Consider the following 10,125-nt stretch of genomic DNA (forward strand, 5'->3'; position numbering starts at 1 on the left):
ATATATGTGTTTCTAGGAAAAAAGATGATTATGCTCCTAATAAAAATTATGATGATAATAATAAAAGTAACTTGCTGGACTTTAAGCTGCGGAAGATGGTAACAGCAGCAGCAGAAATGATAAAAACAAAATCCAACTGATTTACTACGTACGAAACTAAAGATGAGTGCGGAAAATAGAACGAAATAGTAGAAAAACGGGATTATTGTGAAATAATGAATCTAATAATAATAATAATGATGATGACAGATATAATTATTATGATAACGGAGGTAGAGATCGGGGCTGATAACCACATCTTTTAACATTTATTTAGTAGAGGAGCAAAAGATGACAAAAGACGTGGTTGTTAACACTACCTAATTAAAAAGCAACAAGAAGAAAAAGACAACAGAATGAAGAAGAACACGACTAGAGAAAATAGAACTGAGGAAAGACCAGACCGGCCACCAACAGGCAGGCGTACGAGAGCGAAAACATTATCGCTTATGTAACGATAGCGGTCAAACAGAGACAAAATAAAAGGTCATCTATTGTTTAACATCCATGACATCGCTGAATTGCTGTATATAAATACGTTATTAATTTTTTAGGTTATTGTATTAATATAATGGCCGCCCGTATTTATGTAGTGTGGGTAAAATAGGGCTTTCGCCGAAGCTGAAGTAACTGTAGAGCTAGCGGGACTTCGGGCTCATCGATAGCAATTAGACTGACGAGTTCGATGCAAAAATTGCGGGAGAAAACGGAAAAAGCGGGCATTCTCGCGCTAGTACAAGGTTATTTTCATGTATTATTATCAAGTATACACTAGGCAACCTTGACAATAAGATCAAGGTCTTTAACAAATAGGATGGTCACGATCAGTGCCTGAAAGTAAAATTAGGTCTCGGGCACGATGGCATAGCTGGCTTGTGGATATTGTGCTAAACGCAGTTAAGGCTCACATACTGCAACCGCTACTGGTGCAGGACTTCCGGAAAGCTGCACGATACGTTCGTACAGATCGTAATGATGACAGTCATAGGGTCAACAGTCAGCCACTTTCTACTGCTCAATTACAGTAATGGCTTACGCGGTTTGAATGCAGTTAGTACATGCCAAATATTACGAGGACGAATTACGTATTAGGTAGAAACAACAATGACGGAGAACTAGCAGTGGTTCGAAATGAAATTTCCATGTTCAGGTTCACAGAGCACAACCGCAAATTAAAAAGCCATTAAAAAATAATTCTAATGTTCGAAAGTAACAAGAGATGGCGACTCGACTCCAACTCACCTAAAAAAAAAAAAAGAAAATAGGCACTGCAAAGCAGCCGAATTTCACAACCCCGAATGCCGCCCAATTTAAAATTTTTGCGATAGAGAAACGGTGGTTTTACCATTGCGGTATATAGTTTCGCTTTCAAGGCTGCCAAATTCACTACAAGAGAGCTCGCATATTGTGACGTCATAATGAGAGTTGGCTAACGTGTATCAAAACAATTGTAGAAGGTAATAACTATTTAATGTATCCAAACAGAGAATATGTATTAGAGCCTACGAAATATAATAATTAAGTGCTACACAAATGACTGCGCATCGAGGTGCGTGGTTAGCACACGCTTACGATCACAGTTCGTTGACAGATGATGGATATATTGAGAGGTTACATGAGGTGCGAGAAATCGATTGAATGAAAATTAGATATACATACAGCAATAGGTTTACTTATAAACCCTCTTTATTGGTAGCGATCTCTACCAGAATATGAATCAAATGATGTAGAAATTACCTTAACACTTCAATTCTTGTAATGCCAATTTCATATTAGTTGGACGCGTGTTAAAATGAATCATATCTGTATATATATATAGAAAACTCATCAGCAAGCAATTAGGACGAGTTTCAGTTTCACAGGTCAATTGAGTTGTTGTTATTATTATAGCTTATTGCGTAAAGTCAATGTGCACAGATAAGCCAACCTAGTACTAGGTCGAACACTGTACAAGGGAGTTTCTCCGGGTCTAATACTATAATAATGAAAATCGTGGTGCAGGAAGTCTGCTGCATGGCAACTTTCTAGTTGCCCCCTATACGCACAAACCCGACAATGTAACATCAATAGACAGAACTATAGAAAGTCCGCACGGAAAGTTACTACCTAACATGGGTTTTAGATCATACTAAAGCGAAATTGTATTCATCTGGGTCAACCCGAACGGGTCAAAACGAATTAGTAAATAAAACGATTACTAGCGAAAACCGGAAACTAATATTAACAATAATAGCAATGCTTTTCATTAATGAACATGGCATGATTCATAGGGTCGTAACATTAACACTAGTGACATTCATGATAAAATGAAAAAAAAAACCCATAGATAAACCTGTTTGGCATCAATTACAGATTGTCGTTAAACGTGGAGCGAAAATTCACAGCGGCGACCATACGGAAAATGCAATTAGCTAACTGATAGTCTTCTTTATAGGAAGGTAAAATGCGTATGGTATTTTTGTATGGAAGGCAGGCTATATTACAATGCTACGTGAAATAGCTAATGAAAAAGGAAGATCGCGTAAGCGTCAATCGTCGGACGGTATTCAGGTCAACAAAATACGAAGTGAGAGGAAGCATAAAGTAGAGGATGGTAAATAGAGATTACAAATATTTAATTGAGTAACACTATCATAAATGGTGGTAATTATATTGATAAAATGAAAATAAGAAAAGTAACTACAAATAGTAAACTACTAAGAAAAGTAACGTACAATAAATTTAACGGAAATTATATAAAATATTTTGACGGATGATCTTTACTGAGTAGTATAGGTTTGTTGTAGCGACAGTACGGTCAACGAGGACCGGTTTGCTCACAGAATGTTTGCGATCGCAAAGAAGGGCTTGGAAATAAAGCTTGTGAGTGTGAAATTTCCAGTAGTTCTGTCCTAGCTGACATCTGATTGGCACAGAGGTATTTCCTAGCGTGTTTCTGCTCTACTATTGTTGATTTGAACCGTTCGCCGTTCATGATACAAGATAAGTTTAAGCTGGTCTCACAGCAGAATAGCTCAGCTGGGTCAGGTGCATGTTCAGCATTTATGAGCGGTCCATCTTCAAACATTCCAGGAGCTTTCTTTAGTGTCGGAGTACACACGTATTGTGAAGGTAATGTTGTGCATTAGATAAGTTACCACGTATAAAGGTGTAAGTTACACTGGTGTAGTTCGAATGATATATTCCGAGCGAATATCACCACGTTGATTAGTTAGCTCTTGCATCAGGACAAGTTGAAAAGCATCTGACATACGACAAAATCTTTTTTTTTTTTTTGAAAAATTTTAAGTATACTTTTGTCGCTGCAGTAGCAAATTGCAGATAGGAATATAGAGCTCCAATATATTAAAGCTGGAAGGATTTAGATAACGGGAGGAAAATGTGGGGTATTCCAGTAATTCTCCAGGGGGTTAATGATTTATCTATAACTAACACCCAACGCTGGGACGGAAAAGCTTAGGAAATCAAGGCAACTTAAAAATTTGACAATCTCGTATGGGGTCAAAGGGTCTAGCTTTGATTTGGAAGTGGTTGTCAGTGAGATATAGTTGAAAAGCATTGATTTCGCCAGACCATAGTATTCCCAGGTTCCGCTCCTTTTTTTACCAGTGGTCGTGATGCGGAGCAGAAGCCTGTGTGCGGTCTGTTGTCCCGTTCCGACAGTAACAAAAGTAATGGTGACGGGAATGTTCACACAGTTCGTTTTAAAGTAAAAAGATTGGGACCTTGAAGAGCATGTTGTGTACGTTTGCTATAGGTCGTTTTGTTAACAGCAGCAAGTTATTTGATTTTCTTGATAAGGCTGTGCCTGCAAGCCCTATCCCCCATCGTTTGTTACCTTGAGTGACCCGAACGTAGATTTGCTCGATAGTCTTCTGTAAAGTATATCTAGCGTTCCTTTTCTCTAGAGACTACCGCAACTTTGTTAGCGAGGTGTCTCGCCTGCCTTCGAAGATTCGTATTAGCTCAAGTGCCTTCGGATAACTTTAAGATTTATTTAAGAATAAGATTTGTAACTGCGGCACGTTGTGAGAAAATTCCATGTGTGGTTCCCGTAGTTTAATTGACACTGTTTTTCTGCGAACGCTACCTCATTATTGCTACGCCTTGGGGAAACCGTCCCGTAGCTCTCGAGCAGATCTCCTAAAGGGGCAATTTCTACTCGGATATATGGCTTTCCGTGGCCCTATCTACAAATCAAGCTTTAAACATTAACTATTTCGCAGAGTATGATGAAGTCGATGCTGAACCGACTTTTGAACTGCTCTGTAATTAGCTTCATTATGAGAATGATGCTATTTTGCTGGGTTCGGAGAAATTCATTGGCTGATTCTACCATCGTTGCTCGGTCTTGACTTTGGATATCAACTCCATAATTCTCAAGCTACCGTTAACGAACTTAACAAACCGTCTGTAAGCACTGGCGCACTACTGTTACTTTCCTTGAGATTCATGGTGAAGTTTAGACGAAGATTGATCATTAAGTTGGTAGAAGAATTTGGCCATATTATATCAGTGTGCTTAAGGTTTGGATGGTTATAGAAAGGGCGAAAACTGCATGGGTGTGCAGAGCTGCTCGTTTTCCAAACGAACTATTCAGAAACGATGCACCTATACTTGCTCATCCTCTATTCAGTTGAAGGCAACCTATTTATTGATACGGGCCGTTTTTCTACGTGATTGGAAGAAGCAAATATTGGTCGTCTGTTCAGGAATTAAAGAGAACGCACTCGGGTCGCTGACCCCAATATCCCTAGTGGACTATTTGTGGAAGCTTTTTGAAAAGCTAGCGGTTAGTAGGCTTGACAAGCAACTCTAAAGAGCCAGATTTTATTCGTCTACTTTATTCGGTTTTCGGAAATCTGGGTTGACTGGACTAGCGATAGCGTAGCCTTGGTAGGAAATTATTGAAGTTACTGAGAATAAATAGGTCTGTCTTGTTGTGTTCGTAGATGTTGCGGCTCCCTTCAATTGCTTAAGTTACTCAGTCTTGCCGCAAACATTTTGATATCTGTGCACACTAATCATCATCAATCATATCGATTTGCACTTCCCTTGAAAACTATAGTCAGTGAAAGTTGGTTGCATTGAGCCCGCGTAGAAAAAAAAAACAGACATTGGAACGCCTTTATCCAATCTGGCTTTTATCCCACCGTGGTTTCAATCATATGCGGGCTACTCTCAATCATATGAAAGAGGCTATCGAAATTACTTGTTTTTGTTGTTAATATCAGTAGGACGCAACTTATTCTGTTCCGCTCGCCCCAAGTAAACATCGATATACAACACTTTACACTTCAATGCACTTAGCCTTTTTTGTGTCATACTATTAAATGCCTCGCCATACATCCTTAAGCGATGATCACATGGCAGGCTCACTTAACAGCCAGGGCATTCAAGTGCTTCATAGGATACTGTACTGCCAGTGCTATGCTATGCATATGGGAAGATGGCTGTTTGAGAATATCTCGTAGAGCTCAAATCGCCTAGAATAACGCTCTAAGAGTAATGTTTAGCAGGACCCGCAGAGCCTCTCTAAGTAACCTCCTTTTTAACGGATCGCCCTTTGAAAAATATACAGCATGCGTATTTTAAAACAAGCAGCAAGAGTCCTGTTTGTTGTATGGTGTCAATAGGTATCGTTCCGTCTAAGATCACTTCCTTTTCCACTTATGGTTCTAATCTAACTACCGTGCTACCAATCTTGAAATTCCTCTTCTAGCTAATGAATCTAATAGACACTCTTTCGTTTGTCTGGAGTTTTCTCCGTCGTACAATTCGGACATTCATCTTAGTAGGGAGTTCTAGGAAAGACGTTTTCCAGCATGTAATACGACCTTAAATAACCGTATTATGAGAAATAATGTAGATGTTTTTACCTGGTACAAATAACTGCGGCGATTATATCATTATTTCTGCGAAAATTTAAGCGTTCTTAAAACTGCTTTCTCGTAGATCAAGTCAATCTACCAGTATCTGAGATGTTATTAGCTTTGAAGCATCATCTAGAGCCAGCTCATACCCCAAATAACGTTGTTTTAAGTTGATCCATTTAAAGCTTTCTGTTTATTGCCTATGAGGCTTTGACAAAATGGCGATGTCAACCTGTGATTATAATAATAATAATCAGTGGTGCTATACCCTTATGGTAAATGTAAACATAATATATACCCTAAAGTATCGCAAAGACATTTTTAAAATGCTTCATACTGACGTCATACACACTTATAAAAAAGTATATGGAAATAAAGTCGTACGTAGATAGTTCCATGGTGACAATGAAAGGCTGTGACAAATCTCAAAATTGATGATATTTTGGATTAGAACTGTAATTTGTGCTTGCTAGACGTAGTCTTGATTGTTAAGCTCGTTCGGTGCGGCCTTCTTTATTTCCATCTTCCACGTAAACTTCTACATTAACCGCGGCTTGCTGTTTGACTGGTTACATTATATCTTAAAATATCCTTTTTTGTGACTCGGCGATCTACTAAGAATTCTAGTAGCCACTTGGTAACGCGAGTCAAAAGACTTCAACGTTTTCAACTGGTATCACCGCCTTCTTGGTAACTTATCGCACGCAAAATTACATTTTAACTTATAGCAACATAACTTTTTCACCTTTTTTCACCGTCTTTTTCCGGCGACAGCATCTATGTGCTGTCGTTTTTAAAGTGTAATACTAAGGCGCGCTTCTCTTCATCAAATCTTAGAGAAACGTCATTCATGTTCTTGTCAAAAACGTAAATCTAATATCTCCAGAGGAAGAAATTTGCGGAGCACTTGATACGAAACCGGATTCCTCAAGATATGGCTAACGATAATAGTAAGCAAACTTCAAAAAAGAATTTCAAGCTTAAAAAAATCACATGTAAGTGTATTTTGCATATATATATATATATATATATATATATATATATATATATTGTAGACTTGAGAATTTCCGACTTTTTGTAGTCGTAGATATCTAAAAATATGTTTTGCAATATTCAGAATTATATCAAATTAAAGTATCATTTTATTAAATGTTCAATTCAAACGTACCCGTTTCCCAGCAGTCAAAAAAAACTGATTTATATCCTTATCAGGTGTAGCATATCATGCCATGTTCTAAACGCAAATACTTTAAAATAATAGTCTCTCATCTATTAGACGAGTTTACTCCACCTTCCTTTACAAGCAGTGGATTTTCCTCGCTTAGTTCGCAGTAGACGATTTTTTTCACAAACGGTATTACCGAAACTGTAAGGAACCTGAATTTATGTATATATTTTTGTATGTGCACATAGATTATAAGATATTCACTGACATGTAGATTGGTTGTTCAGTGGCTTTTGCTATACGTATATACAATATAAAGGCGTAAAAGGATATCATTTCCATAAGAGGAACTAACACAGACCGACTTTCGCTATGGTATCGCATAAAGAATCGGCAAGAACGACTGGATGATTCTAAACTTTTTTGGAAAACTTGGTTTTTCGCAGGTTTGGGCCGCTAGTGCTCTGGAAGTAAGGAGCAAGACGGAACTAAGAAGCCTTAAGGATCACCAAGAGTAAATCTATCTGGTTTTCTCAAAGCTGCATTTTACCGCTAGCTTCCCCCGTCCGTACCACATGTACGTCTGCGCATCCCTCCTAAGAGCGATAGTAAACGTCCAAATAGAAAAAGGCAATGCGCGCTTCAGAATTCAAATCGGCGACCTTACCGTCTGGCGCTGCGTGTTGCAAGCAAGCACACGATGTCACTCCGGCGACTTCGAAACGCGCAAGGTGGCGAAGAGCCGTCGAATTCCTGCTGCGGTCTCGGCACCACCACTAGCAGCAGCTCTTATGCCCTGGCCCAGAAGTGACAGCTTTAACTGGAGAAGTTCAGTTGGATGACTCTGGAGGAGCCTGTGTAAGCGAACTGTCAACCTTTGACAAGCACTGCGCCACCAATTTGCTTATTTGACGGTATTGCAGTAATACCAGTTAGCTATGCACAAATGAGTGTGCTTGGTAATGCAGGTTCATAGGATGGACGTAATGAGTGTAAGGTGTAGAAGGCCACAGCTCGCTGTTGTGGGAAGGGAAATCGCTCCTTACAGGAGGTTTCGCGCAGAGGGTGAGGGTGCCGTGCGTACATACTTGTCCATTGAAAGGGATGCAATTGCTGAGACGGAAGACCCGACAGCATAATGACAGCAGGTGTTTAGCCAAAAAGCTGGAACTGTTACGCGGTCTTGTAGTGGAGAATGAAGTAAAGAGAAATACTCCTCGCGAGATGCTGCTTCAGTCGCTCCGCTATTGCCGGGGGTAACCTACACCTGTAAAGGTTCTAGGTGCAGCTGCGTCATGTCAGTACAGGGCCGACTTCTGGTCCCCACGTCAACAGGTTTGAAGTAACTTGCGGCATCTAAAATGTATTTTGTTGCAGATAGAATGTCCGTGTTCGGCTGAAGGGGATCGATTATACTTTGTTCAGTCGATTATATCTCTTCTATTAGCGATTGGTGCCACCAACTCTTAGACAGAGTACCAACTATGAATACTTATTGAGCAGTTGAGGAAACTACGACTATTTCGTATAGTTTTCCTGCTTTTCTGGTGACTTTCTCCCACTTCACAATTAAAATTGTGTGTCATTTAAAAGCTTTTCTTGCAAAGTTGTTATCGTTTTTTAAATAACAGTTTTAACATATGTTTGAACATACTCGTGGTTGGCCGAAGTAAAAAAATGAGGTGTGGTATAGCTGAGAACCTTACTCAAAAATGGCTTCCAGAACTTCAAAAGTTGGATCATTTTTAGATGAGTCTGTATTTTTCTACTATAGAGCTCATCAAATTCGGTATCGGTAAGAAGTCTCCATGGAAGTTATTTTTCCCGATATGGCCATCTTTACAGTTTAAATGCAACTTTATTTTTCACAATCTGAATGACGACGAAGCTTTTCGACGGCGTTCGGAGAAGAAAAACTTATAAAGGGGAAGAGAAAACATGGTAGATTTAACACAATCCCGTAACTCCTGCCAGATTTGCAGCGAGATATTCTTCAATGTTTCCATTGTCATGTTGATGTACATCTTAGCTTTTCGTCGCTAACTTCGATGCGAAATCGCCCATACCTTGCACAATATCGATTTTATCCCAATGTTCGAGTTTTGTCAAGGCTAATCAACAGAACTCCAGTGATTTCCAAGTTTCTCATACTTATTCCTTATAAATGAAGGATCGCCAGCTTGGTAACTCAGTGAAATCGTTCTTGTAAATGCGTTCATCTCTTTTTTTTTTTTTATTAACAGGTTATAGCTATTAGAAAATAGCTGGCCCTTAGTCGGCGTTAGCTCTATCGTACTTTTTTATCTCTCCTTAGTTAAAATGAAACGTGCGAGATGCTGGAGGTAACTGTTCTGGACGTAACTCCGTTAACCTATCTGATTCCAGCACTGCGCTAGTAACTACATGTTTAAAGTTTGTATTGAGATAATGCGAACTTAGACATTCGCAAACTAAAGCCAGTAGCAAATATCAGAGACATGACTTCATTTTGACGAAATTATAATAACGCGACACATCTTGCTTGGAGGGTTGAATAACGTAATTTATACACCACCAGGATTAAACCTGGGCCGAGTGTGGGACTCGACTTGGACGGTTAAACTTCGTTGCGTCGGTCGACACCACTGCGCATGAACTCTCAGTCGGCACCTTATTACATCACTTTATACCAGCCCGGATCTTCTTTTGCTACTATTAATACTAAGACTTGACAAAAAGGACTGGCGGACACCACCACTTAGATGAATTTGCCGAGGCCATCGTAGCTGGGTTCTCTACGACGCCAGATAATCTAGGCCCATAGCGTAATGTAAAGCTATTACCCTGCTCACCCTGTGAACCCAACCCAGCAGCTATTTATTGGAATAAGTTTTATACAAACAGCACGAATTTTTACGATTTCTTTGTCTGAAATCCTTCCGGAAGAAGCGTCAGAAGCGTCGACTATATTTTCAAATATAGTTCTGTACTTTTCCCTTTGGCTCTATCTAGCCATCCCTTCAATGTTCACCCATAGGTTTGCTTATGTGTAGACTATCAGTCGACCGG

The sequence above is a fragment of the Varroa jacobsoni genome, unplaced genomic scaffold (genome assembly GCF_002532875.2).
Source record: "Varroa jacobsoni isolate VJ856 unplaced genomic scaffold, vjacob_1.0 scaffold_1067, whole genome shotgun sequence".
NCBI classification, from domain to species: Eukaryota; Metazoa; Arthropoda; class Arachnida; order Mesostigmata; family Varroidae; genus Varroa; species Varroa jacobsoni.